Source organism: Macaca fascicularis, chromosome 2 (genome assembly GCF_037993035.2).
Source record: "Macaca fascicularis isolate 582-1 chromosome 2, T2T-MFA8v1.1".
Lineage (NCBI taxonomy): Eukaryota > Metazoa > Chordata > Mammalia > Primates > Cercopithecidae > Macaca > Macaca fascicularis.
In genome coordinates, this window is record NC_088376.1 from 26807881 (window position 1) to 26831480 (window position 23600).

General features: G+C 38.3%; 1 protein-coding gene and 1 long non-coding RNA gene across 7 annotated transcripts in view; one reads left to right on the forward strand and one right to left on the reverse strand.

The window, feature by feature from the left end:
- Positions 1–23600, forward strand: part of ZNF385D (zinc finger protein 385D) — a 990373-nt gene that overhangs the window by 782015 nt on the left and 184758 nt on the right. The window lies entirely within an intron of this gene.
- LOC123571674 (uncharacterized) overlaps positions 1–23600 on the reverse strand; it is a 130236-nt gene that overhangs the window by 48890 nt on the left and 57746 nt on the right. For 2 of the 3 annotated variants that reach the window (XR_010584913.2, XR_010584912.2), the window contains exons 2-3: positions 15355–15513; positions 1524–4409 (exon numbers count right to left, since the gene is read on the reverse strand). This is a non-coding gene — a long non-coding RNA (uncharacterized lncRNA). The remainder of the gene's footprint in view (positions 1–1523; positions 4410–15354; positions 15514–23600) is intronic. The other variant, XR_012430643.1, reaches the window with a different exon arrangement.

The window sequence follows — 23600 nt, forward strand, 5'->3', positions numbered from 1 at the left end:
ATTTGATTTGGACGCATGGCTTTTTAGCAATAGCACAAGATGCAGGATAGATGTCTTTTGAGCTCCGAGTCAATGGTTTCTCTTTCAAAATGCTGTGGCAATTAATCTGACTTCTCATTGCTTTTATATGTCTGTGACTGATATAAGAGCTAAATTATCCTTTGTCATTTGATAATTGAACAAATGAATAGGTTCTCCCACAAGGTAGTATACATATTTAAACATATATTTCCCTAATTGACTAGCTTGAAGAAATCTTGGGTTTGAATTCTACATTGAATAAATTATATGACCTCCCTGATTTTTAGTTTCTTTATCTGAAAATAGTTAATAATGACTACTCCAGTCGGGCGTGGTGGCTCATGCCTATAATCCCAGCACTTTGGGAGGCTGAGGTGTGAAGATCACGAGGTCAGGAGTTCAAGACCACCTTGGCCAACATGGTGATACCCTGTCTCTACTAAAAATACAAAAAAAAAAAAAAAAATTAGCTGGGCATGGTGGCACACACCTGTCATCCCAGCTATTTGGGAGGCTGAGGCAGGAGAATTGCTTGAACCAGGACCCAGGAGGCAGAGGTTGCACTGAGCTGAGATCATGCTACTGCACTCCAGGCTGGGCTACAGAGCAATACTGCATCTCAATAATAATAATAATAATGACTGCTCCACAGAATTTCCTGAAGATTAAATGGTGTAACATTTGTGAACTGCCTAGAATGATGGTAACTTTCAGTAGATGCTCACAAGATGTGAATTTCCTTCAGTTTTGCATCCATTTTTATCAAAGACATAGCTGTAAGTCTAGTCTTTATAAAAGTATACTGAGTTACAACAAGCAAAATAATTTGGTTGAATTTGTGCAAACCTGTCTGTCCTTCCAGTCAGGGTGCTCAGGTCTCAGGTCTTGGTGATGGTAAAGCATCATGCCATCTTCAGGTACTTTTATCTTCCCTTCCTTCTATCTAACAAGACTGAACTTGGTATCACTGTTGCAGAAAGCAATGAATGATTCATTGGCCCTTGACCATGAGGGTTCATGAGCTTGTAGCAAATTAGAACAGTTTAGTTTATAACATCTTCATTCTCTATCGTAATTATATAGGATATTTTTAACATAATGTACTTATACTTTCAAAGTATATCGTAATGATATAGGATAATATTTTTAACATAATGTACTTATACTTTCAAAGTATATTCATATACATTATGTCATTTGGCCATCACAAAAAACAGAAATGATTGTGTCATGTCTGCTTTATAGAGAAAAAATAAAGCGAAGATCAGCAAGATTAAGACTTTTGTTCCAGCTCATGCAGTTATTAAACATAAAGTCTCAGACTGGTATTGAACTTGCCACATGTGGTTTAGGCTTTTTGGTTTTTTTTGTTTGTTTTTGCTTTTCATCCAGAAGGAGTAGCATAGTGGAAACAGCCCACCTGGATTGCAAGCACAGCTCTGCACCTTAACTTCTCTGTGCCTCAGCATCTCATCTGCAAAATGGGAAATGATAATACATACCTCTGTGGCAGACAGATGGTAGGGTGGCTCCCAGGAACCTCATCTTCTGTATTCTGATTTGTGTAGCCTTTCTAATTCAACATGGGCAGGACCTGTGATGTGCTTCTAGTCAATAGTACTGCAAAGGTGACAGGATCAATGTGATCATATATATGTGATTGTGTCACATAAGATTGTAACAGAGGTGCATGGAGATTCCATTCCTTGCTGACTTTGAAGTAGTTATCATGCTGTAAGTTGCTTATAGAAAGGGCCTTATGACAAGAAATTTGGGGCTACCTCAAGCCAGCAGCACACAAGAGGCCTAGTTCAACAGTCCATGGGAAACTGAATGTGAAGAAATACATTCTTTCCCAGCCTTGCCTCAGATGAGACCACATTCCAGGCTGATATCCTGATTGCAGTCTTCCAGAGGACCTAGCTAAACTGTGTCTGGACTTCGGATCCATAGCAACTGTGAGATAACACATGTCTATAGTTTTAAGCCAGTAAGTTTGTAGTAATTTGTTATATATCAATAGATATCTAATACATCATAGTAGACTATTATGGGATCAAATCTGTTGATAGGTAAAGTACTCATATCTAAGCCAGGTACACTGTAATAACTCAATTAAAGTTAATATCATTATCTTGCTCTATTCCTTAATCCAGGAAGGGAGGAGAGTTTTAGAGTCATATCCTGGTATTTGTGTTCTTATATAGTTAGCACCACAATATCTGTCCTCTGTTGTAATAGAAGCTCATTATGAGGCCTTTATAAAAATATATTTCTATGTTTATGCATATATATGCATAATCACATTTCTTTGGGTAGATGTGACTATTGCCTAAATTGTTCTTATAATTTTAAGGTCTTTGAAATAAAGCAGGGCTACACAGTATTTAAAGACGGTAATAACAGCATAGTGGCTTATTAAATAAGACATTTTGATTACAAGTGACAGAAATAAAAGTTGGCTTAGTTTAAGAAAAATGGGAGATTTATTTGCCTGCATAACTGGAAACAGTAAGAGTAAAGCTAAGGACATATAGAAGGAGGAATTTAAATACCCATCAGGCCTCTCTTTTCTTTTTAGTTTTTATTTCCTCTCTATTTCTCTCTGCATGTGAGTTCCATTTATCTTTGTGTGGCTTTAGAAATGACTTTAAACCACTGTAGTTTATATATTAACAGTTCCAAGACCACAGTGTCAAGGAACACATGCTTTTTTAGCTTTCTGAAAAGAATCCCAGCGATAAGTATTATTGGCCCTATTAGGTTCTGTACTGACACCTTGGACCAATGACTATTACCACCATGGGTCAAGCTTGATACTCTATAAGGCTCAGCATAATTCACGAGCCCACCCCTATTTCTAGGGGGAAGGGATGGACCTATTCTTAGAAATATGATGGGAAGACATGTTTGTTAAGTAGTCAAAACAGTGGTGTCTAGAATTTATTTGGCAACATTTTCCTCAAGTGCCTGGAATTTAAATGTTTACTACTGGAAAATCCGATTTGGATAGCATTCTCCATAAATGAGCCATTTGGCTTGCTAATAGATTATTATGAAGCATAAACTGACTCTAGACTTCTGAACACTTTTTTTCTTATTATAATTAGTGATTCTGGAATGAAAGGCCCAGAGACTGAAATCTGAAAACAATTAATGGTAATTCTATCTATAGCTGACCCTAATTATTTAGCTCAGTTGGTGAGAGCTGTGTGTTAATGAGACTGATGTGGTGGGTAAATCCCTGTGTGGGCCAGTAGGTTTTACTCTATTCTGGAATATGGACTTTAGCGTTCTTCTGAAAATGCCTGCTTCGGGATATGGGGCAGAAAAAGAAGTTATTTAGCACAGGTGGGAAAACATTCCCAGGTAACTCCTCATGAAAGTGCTTGATAGTTACATTTATGAAGGACAGCACAATTATTTTCATATTAAATACTTGATTACATCTCAAGATTCTCTGACTTATTGACAAGATGTTTAAAATTTTTTTCCTCCTTGTGTCAGTGAAGTCTCATCATCTCAATACATTCATATAAGAATGGATGATACTTAATGGAAATTTAAACAAAGATAAAGAAGAACAATACAATTTAATACTAATGACTGTGACAGGCCCTGCTTGTATTTCACAACCGGATTGGGAACTACTTTCATTTGTAGATAGAATTTTGGCTTCTACATGAAACCAAAAATCAGGTTCTATCTAGAGGGTAAAACATGGGAAAAGTCACTCTGCAGACGATCAGAGTTAAAATAACAACAAAACTCATAGCCATTTTTTGAACTCTATGTATGGGTCAGAAATTTTGGTAACTGCTTTCCACGTATTAATTCATTTTCATAGCAACTGTTTTTGGTAAATTATTTATTTTTCATATTCTACAGCAGAGGAAATAGAAGCAGAATAGGTAAAAAGAACTCATTTGCTAGTATACTGATGCAAAGGTTTAAACACAGGTAATCTAAATACAGATTTCATATTTTTAACTGCCATCTGCAAATTCTACATTTTTAGTTATCTGATATTACCTTAATGCTTATGGCTTAATAACCGGCAAGAAATTTTACTAATGACAATCCTGAAAGACATACATAATTAACAGAAAAAAATTTATGGCTGGGCGCGGTCGCTCACGCCTGTAATCCCAGCACTTTAGGAGGCTGAGGCCAGTGGATCATGAGGTCAAGAGATTGAGACCATCCTGGCTAACACGGTGAAACTCCGTCTCTACTAAAACCACAAAAAATTAGCCGAGTGTGGTGGTACATGCCTGTAATCCCAGCTACTCGGGAGGCTGAGGCAGGACAATCACTTGACTGCAGGAGGCAGAAGTTACAGTGAGCTGAGATCACGCCACTGCACTCCAGTCTGGGTTACAGAAAGACTAAAAAAAAGAAAAAAAAAATTACATTTTTTCATTATGGTTATTTGGCTATAGGTAACACAATACAATTCAGACTTGCTCATATAAGTTACAGGAAGAATAAAGGGACATCTCAGGAAAACTCAGAAGTAGGAAAGATAATTAAGCCTCTTAAAAGGATGGGATCAGAAAGCTATCAGAGACCTGGCTTACTCTTTTCTCTCCATAATTCAGTGGTCTCTCATCTCTGCTTCTCCCTGGAGATGCGCAGTTGTCCTCCTCTGTCTCTCTTACTAGCTTTTCCTGCCCCAACATGCATGCTGGGCTGCAGCCTAAGCTTCCCCAGGATGCTTTCTTCCAAGCACTAACAGAACCTAAACCAGTATCTGCAAAACCCAGATATAAACTTCCAGGAGAGAGACGGGTGCTGTCTCTTCAAGAACCAAAGTATGAGGTAGTTTTCCAAGAAGAAGATATGAGGACTGAAAGAAATGATTGGCGGAGGACACTGTTTGGCCTCATCAGTATAATTGTTCTCTGTGGATAAACTTGATAATGATAATGACAGAGCAGTAGACAAATACAGAGAGTATATACTTGTTATATATAGAAAGGTCTAGATTCAAATTGGAACTTCTGCACTTACTAGCTGTGCTAGCTTGGGCTGGTTTTATTAATTTCAATATGATTCAGTTTTATCATATATTAAATGACAATAAAAATAAATGCCACTTACAGTTTTTGGAGGATGACATTAAGTCATTAATGCAAACTTTCCCCAACTAAACAATAAAGATACATCATTTTTATTATAGATGAAATTAATATATTAGTTTTTCTATATATATTTGTATGTGTATCTACATATATTTGTGTATATATGTTCCTATTTATATATATTTGTGTGTGTGTGTATATTTGAGATGCCACTGATTATTGTACACACCATCAATTTTAATAATTTTGAGGAGAACAGAACACACTTAGAAAGTTAATTCTGATTAATGTTAAATAAATTACCTACTCTGTAAGTGCCTCAGAGGTGAGGAATTGTTAGTAGGAGACTGCATTCCTTAACTTGCCTGATAATGTATGGTTTGCTATGAGTACACAAGACAGGGAGAGAGAACAGGATATCCCTCTGCCCCAAAACAAGAAGCAGATGTAAGAACTTCATCCATTTGCAGCAGAATTGATCAGAAGAAAATAGTTTTGACCCTTAAGCAACATCTCTTTTTGAAAGCTAGCAGCTTTCTGCCTCCAACATCGAGGTTAAATCTTAATTATCTCCACAGAGAGAGATGGCAGGGCTGTTCTGACAATGGGGTGGAAAGGTCTGACGATGGAATTTATTTAATAGAAGCCACAGTCACTGCCTTGCAGATGGCTTCCTATAATCCAAACCTTTTGTTTTTCAGTTCAGGTCGCCTTGTGGGAGACTGCATGACAGAGCACAGGTCATCTGTTCTGAGAGTTAGGAGACCTGGCCTTTCTCTGTTCTCTTCTTATTAGCTTCACAGCCTTGGAGCCAATTTACGTTTTCAGGGCTCAATTTCTTCATCTATATCAAATGCAGTCTAAAGTCACCCATGGATCTAAAATGTATTAATTGTGTTCCATTTAGTACATCAAATATATAGTGTTTCATATACATTCTGTGGATCCATCAGGGTACTAATAAGAAAAAGAAAATCTACTCAAAGCATTTAGTGGAGGGGAGTTAATAAAAGGGTTATGCTCAGAGGTGAGAGGACGGCTACGGGAATATGTCATGTCAAGGCACCCAGAGGTAGCATCATTACCACCCTTAGTCCTGAAGGCAGAAGGGTGAGAGGTACTGTTGCAGGAGCCCAGAAGAGCAAGGGTTGTGTGGGACAGGCTGCATGACTTCAGTATCGTCTTAGAAGCAGCTACTCTCAGAGAGATGTGAATGTTTGAAGAATATGTTCTCTGACTTCTCTCATCTCAGTCCCTCAGTTTTCCTATTTGTGCCTCAGAAGTCAGGTGGAAAGAATGCAGATGGTAGAGCCATAGACTGAGTCCCCTGGGTAACAAAGGACACAAGAGAAAGTCAGAGTGGAAGGAGGTGGCCAACAGAGAATACCAGCACAGTCTGCACGTTTTAAGATGTGCATTACATGGTTTTCCTGTGTTCATGGATTATTTTTCATTTGATTAATCAAATGGATAGTGTGGATTAGAGGTGGGCTGTTTTATGAAGTATTTTATGTTCAGATGTTTTAAGAATTCATTAAAGATCAGGGTAAGAATCTTTTAATGTCCTCATCCATATCCTTACAATTAATGATCACTCACCAGATGGCAGTGATGAATAAATGAGATATTTAACAACTAATCTTCATGTTAATCCTACAGGTGGTTGCTATTATCTCCATTTTACAGATAAGGAAACTGAGGCATGAAGAGGTCATAAATGCCATGGGAATCAGTCAGACGAAAATGCTGAAAGATTCCTGAAGAGGCAGAGATCCCTTTTAGTTAGTGTGATTAGGAAAAGCTTCATTAACTAGCTTACGCCATGTCTGTCTGTCTACCATTCTCTCTGTTGCTTGGCCTGTCTCCTATAATAGGCACACACTTAGTTCCCTACACCAGGTACTGCGTGTGGCAAGGATTTTAGAAAATTTAACGATAGGCATGGTATGATTCACATTCTGTCTTACTCTTCTTACCCTTATTTTCTGATTTCTTCACTCTGTCCCCGAGCTGCTGCTGTGCCTAACTGAAGAGGGTTGCTCAACATTTATATTGAGTGCAATACAAATCCTTTCTTTCGGTATCTGTACCTTCAGTGCGGCTCACATATCTTCTGTGTCTTCCTTCCCAGCTCCCCATCTATTCCTATAAATTAAACATCCCCAAGTCCCATACAACCCTCCTCCAATGGCCTCATTTCTAGATCTTCTTGCAGCCTTTATACTCTGATGAATACTCATCCTCCATACATGCCTTTCATTTCTTCTACTAAGAAGTGTTAGGGCAAAGTGTAATTTCCATTTTAGTTCTCCCTTGTACACTTCAGAATCTTTCATTCTCATGCCTCTCTCTAGTGTCAGAGGTATGCCCAAGGCAACTTTCTTCACCATCCTCTAGTGTTCTGTTCTCCTGACCTGGCTCCTCTTTGTCCACAAATATTTCATTATCTTTCATACATAAACAAACAGCCAAATAAATATACATAAAACTAGCCTTACCTTAACTTTTAGAAATTGTCCTCAAGCTGTTCCCATTTCTCTCCTCCTCTTCTCTTCCCTTGCATATTTATTTGGAGAGTTTCCTACAGCAGCTGACCCCATTTCCTTACCACCTACTCACTGTTCACTCAAACTCTTACAACCTAGTTTCCTTCCACCTTATTCTACTAATTACCTTCTCTAAGTTCATCTGCTCATCACCAGAGCCGCTATTCTCAGGCCTCACCTCATTTCACCTCCTTGAATTTCACATTGGGAGTCACCCTTTCCTTCTTCAGCCTTTTCTGTGCCTCTGGAACACAAAATACTCTTTCTCTTACTCTTTTCTGTGTTCTTTGCTGATTATTCCTCTTTCATTTCCAAAACGAAGTATCCCTCTTAGCAGAACACTGCCAAACTAATCTTCCTACATAACAGAAATTCCTTAACTCCAATCATGTCACTTCCCAGCTTAAAAACCAAAAACAAACCGAAAATTTTCAGCATCTTGTTAATCCGAACAAAGTGAATGTCTTTCTCCACATTGGCAGTCAATTTCATTTATTTCTGAGCTCCAGGACACTTTTGAGGCATCTCCTCCATCTCTGCTTCTATACACAGAGCAGACTCTCACTGTTAAAAACACAGGTCTCCATATCTAAAACCTTTCCCTACAATCTTATTCCCTCTACTGATATTATCTTTATTAGGCTACATGTGCCTACAGTAATAAACACCCTTAAATCTGAGTGTTTTTATGCAGTGAAAGTTTATTTTTCACTCTTCAGGATTCAGGAGGCTTACCAAAGCAGCAGTTCTGCTTGGAGTTACTCGGCAATCTGGCCGGCTTTATTCTTGTTTCACCAACTCAACACAAATCCTTCTCTATAACTGGCCTGAATTATATGGGGGATTTTCACTGCCTCAGCCTGGAGTCGAGATAAGCTACTTCTACTCCTATTTCATTGGCTAGAACTAATCGCATGGCTATGCCTCCCTACCATGTGCTGGGAAGCATAGCCCACCCTATGCCCACAATCCTTCTACCATCCCTGCCTACTGAAATGCTATTTACAAGGCCAGAATAAAATACCACTCTCATTTAATTTCCCATCACTCCCATCACCTTCCCATCAACTAGCTAAATATCCATAGATTTAAAATTGATTACCACTTGTACTTTTCAGTTATACTTTCATAATTTAATGTATATGAAGGCATATAAATTTATATTTTTAAAACAAATGTAATCATATTAGACATATTGTTCTGCACTTTGCAGTTGTCACTTGTTTGAAGCTTTTATATATTACCTTATAGAGAACTAGCTCATTTTTTTTTTTACAAATAAAATATTAACTGTATAGATGTAACATAATTTATGTAACCAGTATCTATAGATGGATACTTCTTTTACCAGTTTTGGACTCTTACAAAAACTATTAAGGCATCATTAATGTACCTAAGGATAGGAGAATATGATGTTACCAGAAGCAGAATTGCTGGGTCTGAAGGGACACACTTTTAACTTCTAAAGACATTGCCAAATTCCCTTCCTCCAATACAAAACAGAACTGTGGCACTAATTTTCATATCTTCCAGCATTATATAAGGAAAGCTGTTGCCTCACCTTCTTAGCAACACTAGATATTAATCAACCTTTTAATAGCCTAGTTAAATCACATGCCTCTTTAACAGAGGCCATTTATTATGCATCTTCTTGTCTCCTATATTGCTTGGTACATATACAGTGTTCGGTATTTTAATTTCATTTTATTTTGGCAAATAAACATGATGAAATTTAAGCTGGACTCTGAATGATAGTAAGTTTGGGGTAGTTATAAAGGTGAAGGTTCCTGATATAAACAGAGGCATAAAAGTAGCAAGAGCGGGTATGACTGGGTTTTGTCTAAACAGTAAACAGATCTTTTTATCTGGAGGTTTAGGAGTAGTGGATGAGAAGGCTTTTAAAGTAGCTTATAATTTCATTTTAGTGGCTCTTGCATGTGGGCCGAGTTGTTTGTACTTTAGAAAATGCAAAATGCAGGGAAACAGGAGACCTAAATTCTACTCTTGGTTTTGCTACTAACCCTGCACTGGTACTTGGGTCTCCATCACTGAATTTCCTCATCTGTAAAGTAAGAGTTCCATGTGCCCATTCATTTATTATCTTCATCAATATTTGCACACTGGCCAAAATGTGCTAGATTGTCCAAAACTAGCTTTGGGTAGAACAATGGAAAAAGTCCCATTCTGATACGGTTTGGCTGTGTCCCCACCCAAATCTCACCTTGAATTATAATAATCCCCAGGTGTCAATGTGGGGCCACATGGAGATAATTGAATCATGGGGGCAGTTTCTCCCATACTGTTCTCCTGGTAGTGAATAAGTCCCACGAGAGCTGATGGTTTTATAAATGGGAGTTCCCCTGCATAAGCGCTCTTGCCTGCAGCCATGAAGACCTGCCTTTGCTCCCCCTTCACCTTATGCCATGATTGTGAGGCCTCCTCAGCCATGTGGAACTCTTTTTCTTTATAAATTACCCAGTTTCGGGTATTTCTTCATAGCAGTATGAGAATGGACTAATACACATGCTTTATTCTCTCTGAGCATAACATATGGAGAGTAAAGACCAAATGACGGGATGACGACAATGTTGGGGTAAGTGCTCCAATTGGAGACATGTAGGGAAGTCTGAGTAGTATTAATTGGAGCACCTCACCACCAAGGTATGAACTGATCAGCTCAAGTTCAGGGGACGGGACTGCTAAAATCATCTCAAGGGCTACCGATGTCTTTAGAATCACTAACGAAAAACAGTTACCTGCAGGGCAGAGAGCAGAGCATCTTTGGGTGTTTGTGAGCAAGAGAAGTGTGGTGATCATTTATCAAATAATGGTAACGTTTTACAAATAATTAGCACTAAAATTTGCTTTCCTTAAATGATTTCACTTCTAATAATAAAAGTGAAGAAGTTGCTCTGGTAGTTATTTCTTTTTAGACTTATTAGCAAAGGAGGCCATATGCTTAACTCTCCAGTGTCTCATCCCTAGGGATTTTCTCCATCTTGGGACAGCAGCCTACAATCTTGTGTTACTTTTTACTCCTGAGGTTTCCTTGTAACACTTTGTGCTAATCAATTGGAAGTGTTCATGCTAATGAATTTGCACAAATGGCCTCATTAGCTAGAGTTTTTCTTTCTTGCGGTTTTGACTGTTTTACTTCATTCATGCAAATGAGTCAGCAGGAAGAATTCAGATCTGTCCTGGCTGTGGTTTAACATCTACTTTATAAAGAAATCTTTTGCGGAACTGGTCACAAGTGTGACTTTCTAAATAATTTGGTGACCCATCAAGTGGAGTATATGGATTCAACCTTGTTTTGTAAAATTGTGGTTTCAAATAATTTTTGTTATTAAAGTAATTCACATGCATAGTGAAAAATAGAAACCTCCTTAAAAAAGAACATTTTTATTATGAATTATTCATTAGGATTATTAACATAGTAAGTGTTCCATAGGCTTCTACTACAAGTTTCTATGCAAATTTTGTCAGGATTTTTTTTCTTCAATTTTCATTAATCAGAAGATGGCTCTCCAAAATTAATCTTTAATTTCATTATCTTCTAATCTATTCATCCATTTGACTTTTTTATTTTTAAAGTTAAGAACCTTTCTCAAGTTTATCTTTAAAACCTGTTTATATGTATATACTCTTATAATTTCTCAGAGCTTTCTTTTTCTTTTGGATATTCAACAGCATCCTTTTCTATTTTTATGAATACATTGTTATCTTATTTGTTACCTGCACTGCTCGTTTCCTCTGTATTTGCTCTCAGTGTGTGTGTGTGTGTGTGTGTGTGTGTGTGTGTGTGTATGTTGTTTTTGTTTTGTTAGGTCTCTGTCTTGTATTTTGAAAGTTTCCTTCAAATATCTTATGATATCAGTTTTAAATTTGCATTCAAGAATAAATCACGAATAAGCCAATTTGATGTTCTGCATGAGTAGTGGCAGAATCAGCATTATGGAGTGATAAGGCTAAAAACTGTTTCTTTTTTTAATTAAGACTGGTATTAATGAGTGTGGGTCTTGTTCAGGGGTTTTCAGATGTTATTGAGAGGCATCGTTTAACCTTTCTGGTGGCTGTAACACAAATTGCTCATCTCTTCAATGCTGTTCAATAAAACTATCAGCGATAATGGAAGTATTACAACAAAGCGGTCCTAATCCAGACCCCAAGAGAGGGTTCTTGGATCTCACGCAAGAAAAAAATTCAGGGCAGGTTCATAAAGTGAAAGTAAGTTTATTAAGAAAGTAGAGGAATAAAAGAATGGCTACTCCATAGAGCATCCCTGAGGGCTGCTGCTTGCCCATTTTTATGGTTATTTCTTTATTATGCTAAACAGGGGCTGGATTATTCATGCCTCCCCTAGTTAGTTAGACCATATAGGGTAAATTCCTGATGTTGCCACCGCATTTGTAAACTGTGATGGGGCTGGTGGGAGTGTAGCAGTGAGGACAACCAGAGGTCACTCTCCCGGCTATCTTGGTTTTGGTTTTAGCCGGCTTCTTTACCACAGCCTGTTTTATCAGGAAGGTCTTTATGACTGTATCTTGTGCAGACCACCTATCTCATCCTGTGATTTAGAATGCCTTAACCATCTGGGAATGCAGTCCAGTAAGTCTCAACATCATTTGACCCAGCTCATATTCAAGATGGAGTTGCTCTGGTTCACATGCCTGCAACAGGAGTGTCCTTTGCCAGTGCAGTCCAGTCTCTGTAGGTAGGCAGATAGATAGGGAGGGGAGGGAGGGAGGGAGGGTGCTTCTTGGAGATTTTTAAATCTTCAGACTATTCTATTTTCTTTCAACTAAAGTACCTTCTGATGAGCTTATTTATCCTACATATCCTAGTGATTTTAAGGAAATAACCTCTCCGGGCATGATTTTCCTCATCTGTTAAATAGGAAGACTAATACCAAACTCCATGTTTGTACTATGGATCGTTATTATAGTCAGCAAAGGATTAGCTCGTGGCAGATTTTCAATAAATAGTAGCTATTCCCATCCACCTGGAGAAATTGTCTCCTATGCAAACTTTGGAAAACGTGTTTTGGCAACTTAGGAAAAATTTTGATTTTAAAAGTATAAAATGGAAATTTTGTTTAATGTTTTATTTCTTTATACCACACATCATTCATTCATTCAGTAGTATGTGTTCAGTATTTGGTATTTGCCAAACACTATGACTTATCCCTCAAAAGATCTTTCTGGAATCCTTTTTCAACTTTGTTACCCTCACATATACAAAAAAATAGTTCAGCCAAATTGATCAAATGGTTTGCTCTCTGTTTGTTGAGAGTAGGCTGGATGTCAGTCTGTAATAAAGCTAGTCTGCAATGAGAAAGCATTCGCATTTTGGTAACCTCCTGTAGAAAAGTTTATAGGTGACACCAGATTCATGTTTAAAAATAGGTGATTTGAAGTTTATTTGGAAGTCACTACTGTTTTAGTGGAAATTTCTTCAGCCATTTTTTATAAATGCAACATTGGAAGCAGTTTCAAACATGGCAGGGAGACCTAAGGACACCTAGTTCCATTCAGCTCAGGCATGGAGATGATCCCAATGTAACATTTTTCTGATCATAAGGGAACATAGTGAACTCTGGAATCATTTAAAAATTGAGTAAATGGGCCGGGCGCGGTGGCTCAAGCCTGTAATCCCAGCACTTTGGGAGGCCGAGACGGGCGGATCATGAGGTCAGGAGATCGAGACCATCCTGGCTGACACGGTGAAACCCCGTCTCTACTAAAAAATACAAAAAACTAGCCGGGCGAGGTGGCGGGCGCCTGTAGTCCCAGCTACTCGGGAGGCTGAGGCAGGAGAATGGCGTGAACCTGGGATGTGGAGCTTGCAGTGAGCCGAGATCTGGCCACTGCACTCCAGCCTGGGCGGCAGAGCGAGACTCCGTCTCAAAAAAAAAAAAAAAATTGAGTAAATAAGATGTAATTTTGGTATTTACCTGAGAGGCCATGAGAACATGTATCATGAAACTCACTGGGTGTTTTGTGTTAGAAATTAGCATTCACAAATCAAGTCCTCAGATATTTATTTCCTTTATTTAAGTCACAGTACCTAATTTGTGGTTTAAAGTAAAAATAACTTCTTCAGACATGAATTTATGCTTGAAATATTGAGTCATTTTTTTCTCTCAGTAGCCAAGTCAACAGATATTATTTGAGACTCTAGTCTTTTGTCTGTTGGGCAGAAATCTCACTTTCTTCAGTTTTGAACAAAGACACTGCTTCACTGTCATTAAATTCAATTATAGTCCAATAATACGGTTTATTCACATATGATGTTCCAGTTGGGAATATGTTTTGTGCTGCTTGACAGCAATTTTTCGTAAATGTTTTTAATGAGCAAGTTTTAAAAGGCTTCTATGTTTTCTAAAATTATTATTGTGGATTTTTTCACTCAGGCTAAAAGCTACATGCATGTAACCTATGATCTCTTGCTTATCCTTACCTTTTTGAAACATATTTTAAATCTAGAACTCTGAAATCAGAAATGAGATGTATGTGTATAATTTTACCCATGTATATATTAAGCTAAGTATATCTTTATAGATACCTTCTTTGAAAATGATGAAAAAAATCAGCATTTATTTGCAGGACTGGTTTCTATAAGATTCTAATGGTTATCTCCTATGATAAATGTTTCAGCCCCTTATGAATTATTAGAAATGTGTTTGCTATAGGTATTCTATAAAGTAGTAGTTTCCTTTAAGGTAGCACGTAAATCAATAAATATTTATTAATTCTGTTTAATTCTTCTTCTTTGTAATCTCAATCATCCTGCCAGATCATCTTTTGCTTTTCTATACCCATTAAGTGCTGCCTGGATCATTGCCATATAAAAGAGATCCCTGTGTCTTTTCATTCTTCCCTACTTAACTACCTTTCCAGATGAATGTTGGATTACACCTTCTAAAGGTGTCCATGATGCCATTTTCCACCCATTCAAAATTACTCTCAAGATGTTTGGTGAGCTTATCTTAAAACCGCTTAGGTTAATGTTCCAGATAAATTACAAAACCCCCATTTGGCTGAAAATGCTTTCTTGCCTCTATATCTTTTACATTCCATCTACTTTCACGTGTAATTGCCCTGTTGTATGTGCCTCACACCACTCCTTCCATTTTGTTTATGGTCCTACCTAATTCTCAAGTCTGAGCTTTAAAACTATTTTCCATTTAAGTCTTCCTTCTTTACACCAGTCAAAAATCATTCTCATTCTCTTTCTCCTTTATAAATTCCTATGCCATTTCATTTGTATGTTGCCGATACTGGGTGTCCATTACATTTACAAGTCTTGTGGAAGCAGAGATCATGGCTCATTTTCTTTTCCATTCTTTTATTTTTCTTTTTTTTGAATTAACAGTTTTTAACTAACATAAGTTGAATACCGTTGCAGGAACATCATTTATTCTATTTAATAAATACCAATGTGGTATAAATTATAGGTCTTGAGTCACATAATACTACTTGAAAATAATCCTATGAGTGTCCCCACCAAGGAAGAAAATGAAGCAATTAATTAGTTAGGTTGTAAATTATAACTAGTTGATTAAACTTTGTACTAAAACATAGCTTCATTTTTCAAACAAGCCCTATTTAGATAAAATGCCTTGGTTTTCGGTCAGTGGTATTTTTTTCAAATCTAAAAATGTACTATTATAAATACCTTATTAAATAATTTCATGATAATACCTTTTCTATCTTGCAACTTCTTCTTCAAAGTGAATTAGCAGACAGATGCATTCTTAGGCTGAATTAGTTGTTTTCAGGCCTGAAAGTGAGGGGAGAAGCCAAGGAATGTCGTAAAGATCTCCTTTCCTCGCCACCATTAACTTTGACAGTATTTCTAACCTATGAAGAGAAGAGAAAACATAGGTATGGCAGTTACCCAAATCCCTAAGAGCATGAAGTGGAATTAAAATTACCTGTGGCCAGCCACATTGGTTCATGCCTGTAATCCCAATACTTTGGAAGGCTGGGGCAGGAGGATCGCTTGTGGCCAGGAGTTTAAGACAAACCTGGGCAACATAGTAAGACCTCCAACTGTACAAAAAAATAAAAAAAGTCAAGCATGATGTTGCCTGTAGTCTTAGCTGTGCAGTAGGGTGAGGCAGGAAGATTGCCTGAGCCCAGGAGTTTGAGGCTGCAGTGAGCCATAATTGCAACACTGCAATCCAGCCTGGGTGAGAGCAAGAGACTGTCTCTAAAAAAATACTTGCACCCCTAAGCTCTCATTTCCTCATAGTATCACCTCAAAAAATGAGAATATATTTGACAGATAAAGAATATGTCTCTTGAGACTATTTGAAAATGAGACTTGGAATCTCTGAAGAATAGTAAGTTCTCACTCTTATAAGTATCTTCAGCTCTGTGAACTGAATAGTGTGGTTTGTAACTTTCTATAATCTTTGCTTTGTTATTTTACTTATCCTTTGTGTTATAAAATTACTGAAGTGCTTGGCACTAATTGCTTCCGACTCAAATTAATCCTCTTCCCTCCTTGCCGCTGTGAAAACTGAAATTCAGAGTTGGCTGACAAACTTTGGATAACTTTCTTTCCTGAATCATCTTTTCCTTTTAGTTAAAAGGTAATGGACAAAGAGTTTCTAATTTCTGCAGCTAAATGTTCATTACGTTTTAGACAAAGCTGTTAAATTGCTGGTTCTTACCACCTGAAAATAAAAATGCCTTTGCATTGTGAAATCGCATTTATACTTGTGCTTCTAGATTAAAGATACTTAAGTAAGAATTAGGTTTGGGCTTTTTTTTTGTTTTAGAAAACCACATAGAAATGAAGGATTGGGGGCTGACATATGATACAGCTGGTATTCATGAAAGATCACTCTAGACCTTCATGACTATCTTCTTTACCTTGCCTTTCTTGGACTAGAAGTTTATGTCTGAAAACAGTTTTAGTTTGCTTCACTAAGAGAGCTTTATCACTATTTCTGCTGTTCAAAAATCACTTGGACAAAATGTGATTCTGTTGAAAACAATGTATTCCATGATAGTAAGTACTGCCCTTGGCTAGATCACATTGAACATAGAGTCCTGGGATAGAAGAGAAAAATTAAAAAATAGTAAACTAAGTATCAGTCCATTCCAATTTCTAGAGATGGTCTGGTATTCAACATTGCTCATGTAGTAGGTACACTGTTTTCCTACTATGTATATATTACATACATATATATTGCATAAACATATATAATTATATAATACATATATTACTATATATATTACATGTGCTACATATATAAAGCATATATTATGTATAATGGGATATAATACATGTATATACATATGTATAGGGATATAATTATATATATAATGAGAATGGCAGGTTATATATGTTTCTGTCTCCCAGGTGTGCCAGCCTGAAGACCTATATGTGAATAGGGCTTGCTTGGAGGTTGAAGCAAAGAACTGAATAAAGGTGAAAAGTCTCCACTACAGGCATTTATAGGACCTTGAACAAAGAATCAAACTTATTCTTGTCCCTGAGAGAAATATTGGGTGAGGTCTGATGGATATCTGATAAAACTCAGTAGCTCCCTCATGTATGTGAGCACTGGTAAGCATGTTTTATAGGTTCCTTTTCCCAGTTTAAGTTCTATTAAGACAAGTATCTTTTTAAGCCTGGGCTGGAAAATGTCACAACTCTTTAATGCTGGTTATAAAAAGAGCATGTAATTAACTACTGGTTTTACCTGTGATAGCAAATGCGCAGTTTAATTTTGTACTTTACTTGATTGACTATATAATACATAGCTGTGTGTATGTCAGTGTGTTTTTAAAAATGTGTTTATAATTATAATGGGTTCAATAGCTCATTATAAAGGGAAGTTAGATCACAGGTCATGAGTTTATGGGTCTCGGATCTTCTTTTTATCAGTTATGGCCAGTAGATATGAATAACATTATGAATGAACACAGGATTAAACTTATTGAAAACTTTAAAAATTGTTTGGCACAAGGCAAGGCACAGGGAATTTTACAATTTAGGATTGGCTTATATTTCACCCCAATACTTATTCACGTCAGACTGATCACCAAGCTTTAAATTCCCAGTGGCTATGTCATGACGGCTTAAAGGGCCTTTAGTGGACACCATCAGTTATCTACTCAGGCCCCTTCAATCCCGTTTACAATATCTGTGCACCCTTCTGGACTTTGATGTACTTTTGTTTCCAACCCCTGTGGGATCAGGCTGAAGCCATTTTCCACAGCCTGGGCCTGAAATCCTTCCGTTGATTGGCATCTTCCCTATCCCCGTCCTGCTTCTCCTCAAGTGTACTAGTCTGTCCTAGGAGCATTTCATTAAAAACCACTTGCACGGTGCAATCTTTGTCTCAGAGTCGGCTTCTGGGAAGCTAACCTGAGACAGGGCTGTTTTAAAGTAAAAATACACAGACCTCATCTGTTAGCTAGCTCTACAACCATGGGAAGTCCAGAGAACAAACGGACACTGAAAAGTAAGTGTGAATAATCTTGGTAGGTCTGGTGTAAAGCATTATACAGAATTGGTATGGTTTTAACTGATGGTTTTAATTGATTTTAATTGATAAAAGAACAACTTTTAGAACTGCCTGGATGGACCAACTCTATCATGCAAAAGTCCTATGTGCTAGAGTTGCTTCTTGCCTTTCATTCCCTGTGTTCTTGTGGGTCAGCAACTCCAGTGAAAAGCTGTGTGTCTACTGTCTCCTTGTAGTTAGTGATACTGCCTCAACTGTTTCAGTATAACCACTCATTAATAGGTCAAGCTTTGCTCTAGGAAATCAGGATTTAGACAGGAAGCAGTAGTGGAGTTGGGTCTTTATGGTGGGATAAATCCATCAGAAAGCCTCTTAACTCTGACCAGTGCCCTGACACTTCTTTTGCCTCCCCAAAAACCTCTCTCTCATGTTTGAACAGTTTCTTAAGGGCTAGCTTATTTTTATTTCTTTTTATTGCCATGGTTTCAGAATACAATTTCTTTCCTGTTGTTCACTGTATTTTTTTTAAAAGTCTGTATCGAGAAAATCCAGAAGGAAAGTAAACCCTTTTCATATTTTTAAAATGCATTTGTGTACATATTGGCATGTGTGTGTGCTCACACATATGTTTGAGTAAGGTGGGATTGTGTTCAGAAAGAAAGATTTACTACTAATACTGAAGGCAAGAGACGGCAAAAGGCTTTTATTTACTTCTCTGCCCCTTCCTCGGCCTTCTCTTTTTTAAACTTGTATAGAAAATACGTTAATCATGGAACTTTGTCCACAAAGGATACAGTAAGAGCTATTTCCATTTCAGAAATTGTTTTTAATGTTTTGGCCCTGAGTTGGATCTGGTTCAAGGGTAAAGACAGAAAGAAACAAAGATTTGTCTAGGAAGTGAGGCAATGGATTGGAGGTGGAATCACTGCTAACGGCAGCCTTGAAGCTAGGAGAGGTAGGGAAGGATGGAGAAAACCCAGAACCTTGGCTATCACATCCCAGGTCCTTCCTTTAAAGATAGATAGCCAGAGTCCTCATTATAAAACAAACAAGAAGTGAGTTGAGTTGAGAGATCTCAAGCAGGACTAGTTGGGAGTGACCAGAAAAGAAAGATGAGCACAAGCATGACACACAGCAGCTGGGAAAAGGCATTTGGTGACCTGAAGCTATTATTCCTGGGTGGCTGTAGATGTGTGGAGGATACTCCGAGGTCACGCAAGGATCTGCCACACATGATGTGATTTCCAAGTCGGTCAGAAGCTTGCTGTGCAGGGCATATTTCAGCCCTTGCTGCCCGGAACAGAACATGTTAAAACAAGGGCCTGCTTAAGAGATCCACCACCTTTTCATTTGATTTAGATCAATGAATGGCTTTATGTTCTAGAATGTTCCCTTGTGGAAGTTCTGTACTTTGTTTGACAGATTCTGTTTTCTACTTAGAAGAAAATGGAATAGGTTTTATTCTTGAAAGGTACCTATTGCTGGGATTCAAATTCCTAAAATAGAAGTTGCCATTCCTTTCTCATCTAAACGATCTGACATGAGAATGGGCGTTTCAGCAAACCTAAGCTTTATTTCAGATAGATTTTTTTTTTGTTCTCTTTTTCAAAGAGCAGAAAATTACACATAATGCAATAATTGTTTTTTTGCCATGAAGACAAAATTACTAAGGAGGAAAAGCGCTGTGAGAAAATATAAATCCTATTGTAGAGAATACAATTAGAAGAGGGTAATGCAAGACACATCAATGTATTGCCATCTGTAGCAATCATTAACTTGTTTCTCCTGCTGTTTGTTTATGATTCAAAAAGTAGTATCCTTTTACAAGAATACTAAATCACAACAGATAAATAAATCATCAGATTGGAATACAGATGGAATACTGAAGAACAGTATCATTCAACTGATGGGAAGAGGAGCCGTATCTTATAAAGGATCTTACAGAAAAGCAGCAAGAATGTGGAAACCAGCAGGAAATCTACATAGGTGTTTGCTTTAGATAAGTCAAGAAAACAACTAATAATCATAAATCCTAATTATGAAGAAATTATGCCAGAAACTATAGTAATTAAGTCCTTTGCAAATATAATCTCACTTAATCTCCACAGCATGCCTATATGTCACATGTTATTATCTCATTGCTAGTAACGGGAAGTATTGGGTTTAAACAGCCAGTAAAGATGAACCGTAATAATATGAATAGCTAAGAAGTCAGAGGTTTGCTTGATCTATGAAGAAAACTTTTAAACAAAAATACGCTGGAAGTACAGTGGAGCAACTGAAACATGAAAACCATTGGTATGAAATACAAAGGTTTCTAGGCTAGATACTGGAGAAGGAATTACACCTGGAAAAAAACTGTTCCGAATGTGGCTAAAAACATGATATAGTGAGATGAAAAAGCAGACTGGGAGGGGGGGTTCCAAGATGGCCAAACAGCAACAGCTCCAGCCTCCAGCTGCCAGCGTGAGTGACACAGAAGATGGGTGACTTCTGCATTTCCCACTGAGGTACCGGGTTCATCTCACTGTAGCCTGTCGGGCAGAGGGTGCAGGACTGTGGGTGCAGCCCACCGAGTGAGAGCCTAAGCAGGCGAAGCATCGCCTCACCTGGGAAGCACAAGGGGGAAGGGAATTTCCTTTCCTAGCCAAGGGAAACCGTGACACTCAGCACCTGGAAAATCGGGTCACTCCCACCCTAATACTGTGCTTTAACAAGATCTCAGCAAACGGCACACCAGGGGATTATATCCTGCGGCTGGCTCAAAGGGTCCCACGCCCACGGAGCCTCCCTCATTGCTAGCACAGCAGTCTGAGATGGAACTGCAAGGCAGCAGCGAGGCTGGGGGAGGGGCGCCCACCACTGCTGAGGCTTGAGTAGGTAAGCAAAGCAGCCAGGAAGCTCCAACTGGGTGGAGTCCACCACAGCTCAGGGAGGCCTGCCTGCCTCTGTAGACTCCACTTCTGGGGACGGGCATAGTCAAACAAAGGGCAGCAGAAACCTCTGCAGATTTAAATGTCCCTCTGACAGCTTTGAAGAGAGTAGTGGTTCTCCCAGCATGGAGTTTGAGATCTGAGAACGGACAGACTGCCTGCTCAAATGGGTCCCTGACCCTCGAGTAGCCTAACTGGGAGAAAACCCCCACTAGGGGCAGACTGACACCTCACACGGCTGGGTACATCTCTCAGACGAAGCTTCCAGAGGAACGATTAGGCAACAACAACTGCTGTTCAGCAATATTCACTCTTCTGCAGCCTCTGCTGCTGATACCCAGGCAAACAGGGTCTGGAGTGGACCTCAGGCAAACTCCAACAGACCTGCAGCTGAGGGTCCTGACTGTTAGAAGGAAAACTAACAGACAGAAAGGACCTCCACACCAAAACCCCATCTATACATCACCATCATCAAAGATCAAAGGTAGATAAAACCACAAAGATGGGGAAAAAGCAGTGCAGAAAAGCTAAGAATTGTAAAAATCAGAGCACCTTTCCCCCTCCAAAGGAACGCAGCTCCTCGCCAGCAACGGAAAAACTGGACGGAGAATGACTTTGACGAGCTGATCAAACTTCTCCGAGCTAAAGGAGGAAGTTTGAACCCATCATAAAGAAGCTAAAAACCTTGAAAAAACATTTGATGAATGGCTAACTAGAATAACCAATGTAGAGAAGTTCTTAAACAAACTGATAGAGATGAAAACCATAACACGAGAACTACGTGACAAATGCACAAGCTTCAGTAACCAACTCTATCAACTGGAAGAAAGGGTATCAGTGATTGAAAATCAAATGAATGAAATGAGGTGAGAAGTGCAGAGAAAAAAAGAGTAAAAAGAAATGAACAAAGCCTCCAAGAAATATGGAGCTATGTGAAAAGACCAAATCTACGTCTGACTGGTGTACCTGAAAGTGACGGGGAGAATGGAACCAAGTTGGAAAACACTGTGCAGGATATTATCCAGAAGAACTTTCCCAACCTAGCAAGGCAGGCCAACATTCAAATTCAGGAAATATAGAGAACATCACAAAGATACTCCTCGAGAAGATCAACTCCAAGACACATAATTGTCAGATTCATCAAAGTTGAAATGAAGGAAAACATGTTAAGGGCAGCCAGAGAGAAAGGTCGGGTTACCCACAAAGGGAAGCCCATCAGACTAACAGCAGATCTCTCGGCAGAAACTCTCCAAGCCAGAAGAGAGTGGGGGCCAATATTCAACATTTTTAAAGAAAAGAATTTTCAACCCAGAATTTCATATCCAGCCAAACTAAGTTTCATAAGTGAAGGAGAAATAAAATCCTTTACAGACAAGCAAATGCTGAGAGATTTTGTCACCACCAGGCCTGCCCTACAAGAGATCCTGAAGGAAGCACTAAACATGGAAAGGAACAATCAGTACCAGTCACTGCAAAAACATGCCAAAATGTAAAGACCATCAATGCTAGGAAGAAACTGCAACAACTAATGAGCAAAATAACCAGCTAACATCATAATGACAGGATCAAGTTCACACATAACAATATTAACCTTAAATGTAAATGGGCTAAATGCTCCAATTAAAAGACACAGACTGGCAAATTGGATAAAGAGTCAAGACCCATCAGTGTGCTATATTCAGGAGACCCATCTCACGTGCAGAGACACACATAGGCTCAAAATAAAGGAATGGAGAAAGATCTACCAAGTAAATAAACAAAAGGCAGGGGTTGCAATCCTAGTCTATGATAAAACAGACTTTAAATGAACAAAGATCAAAAGAGACAAAGAAGGCCATTACATAATAGTAAAAGGATCAATTCAACAAGAAGAACTAACTATCCTAAATGTATATACACCCAAGACAGGAGCACCCAGATTCATAAAGCAAGTCCTTAGAGACCTACAAAGAGACTTAGACTCCCACACAATAATAATGGGAGACTTTAACACCCCACTGTCAACATTAGACAGATCAATGAGACAGAAAGTTAACAAGGATATCCAGGAATTGAACCCAACTCTGCACCAAGTGGACCTAAGACATCTACAGAACTCTCCACCCCAAATCAACAGAATATATATTCTTCTCAGCACTACATTACACTTATTCCAAAATTGACCACAAAGTTGGAAGTAAAGCACTCCTCAGCAAATGTAAAAGAACAGAAATTATAACAAACTGTCTCTCCGACCACAGTGCAATCAAACTAGAACTCAGGACTACGAAACTCAATCAATACCACTCAACTACATGGAAACTGAACAACCTGCTCCTGAATGACTACTGGGTACATAATAAAATAAAGGCAGAAATAAAGTTCTTTGAAACCAATGAGAACCAAGATACAACATACCAGAATCTCTGGGACACATTTAAAGCAGTGTGGAGAGGGAAATTTATAACACTAAATGCCCACAAGAGAAAGCAGGAAATATCTAAAATTCACACTCTAATATCACAATTAAAAGAACTAGAGAAGCAAGAGC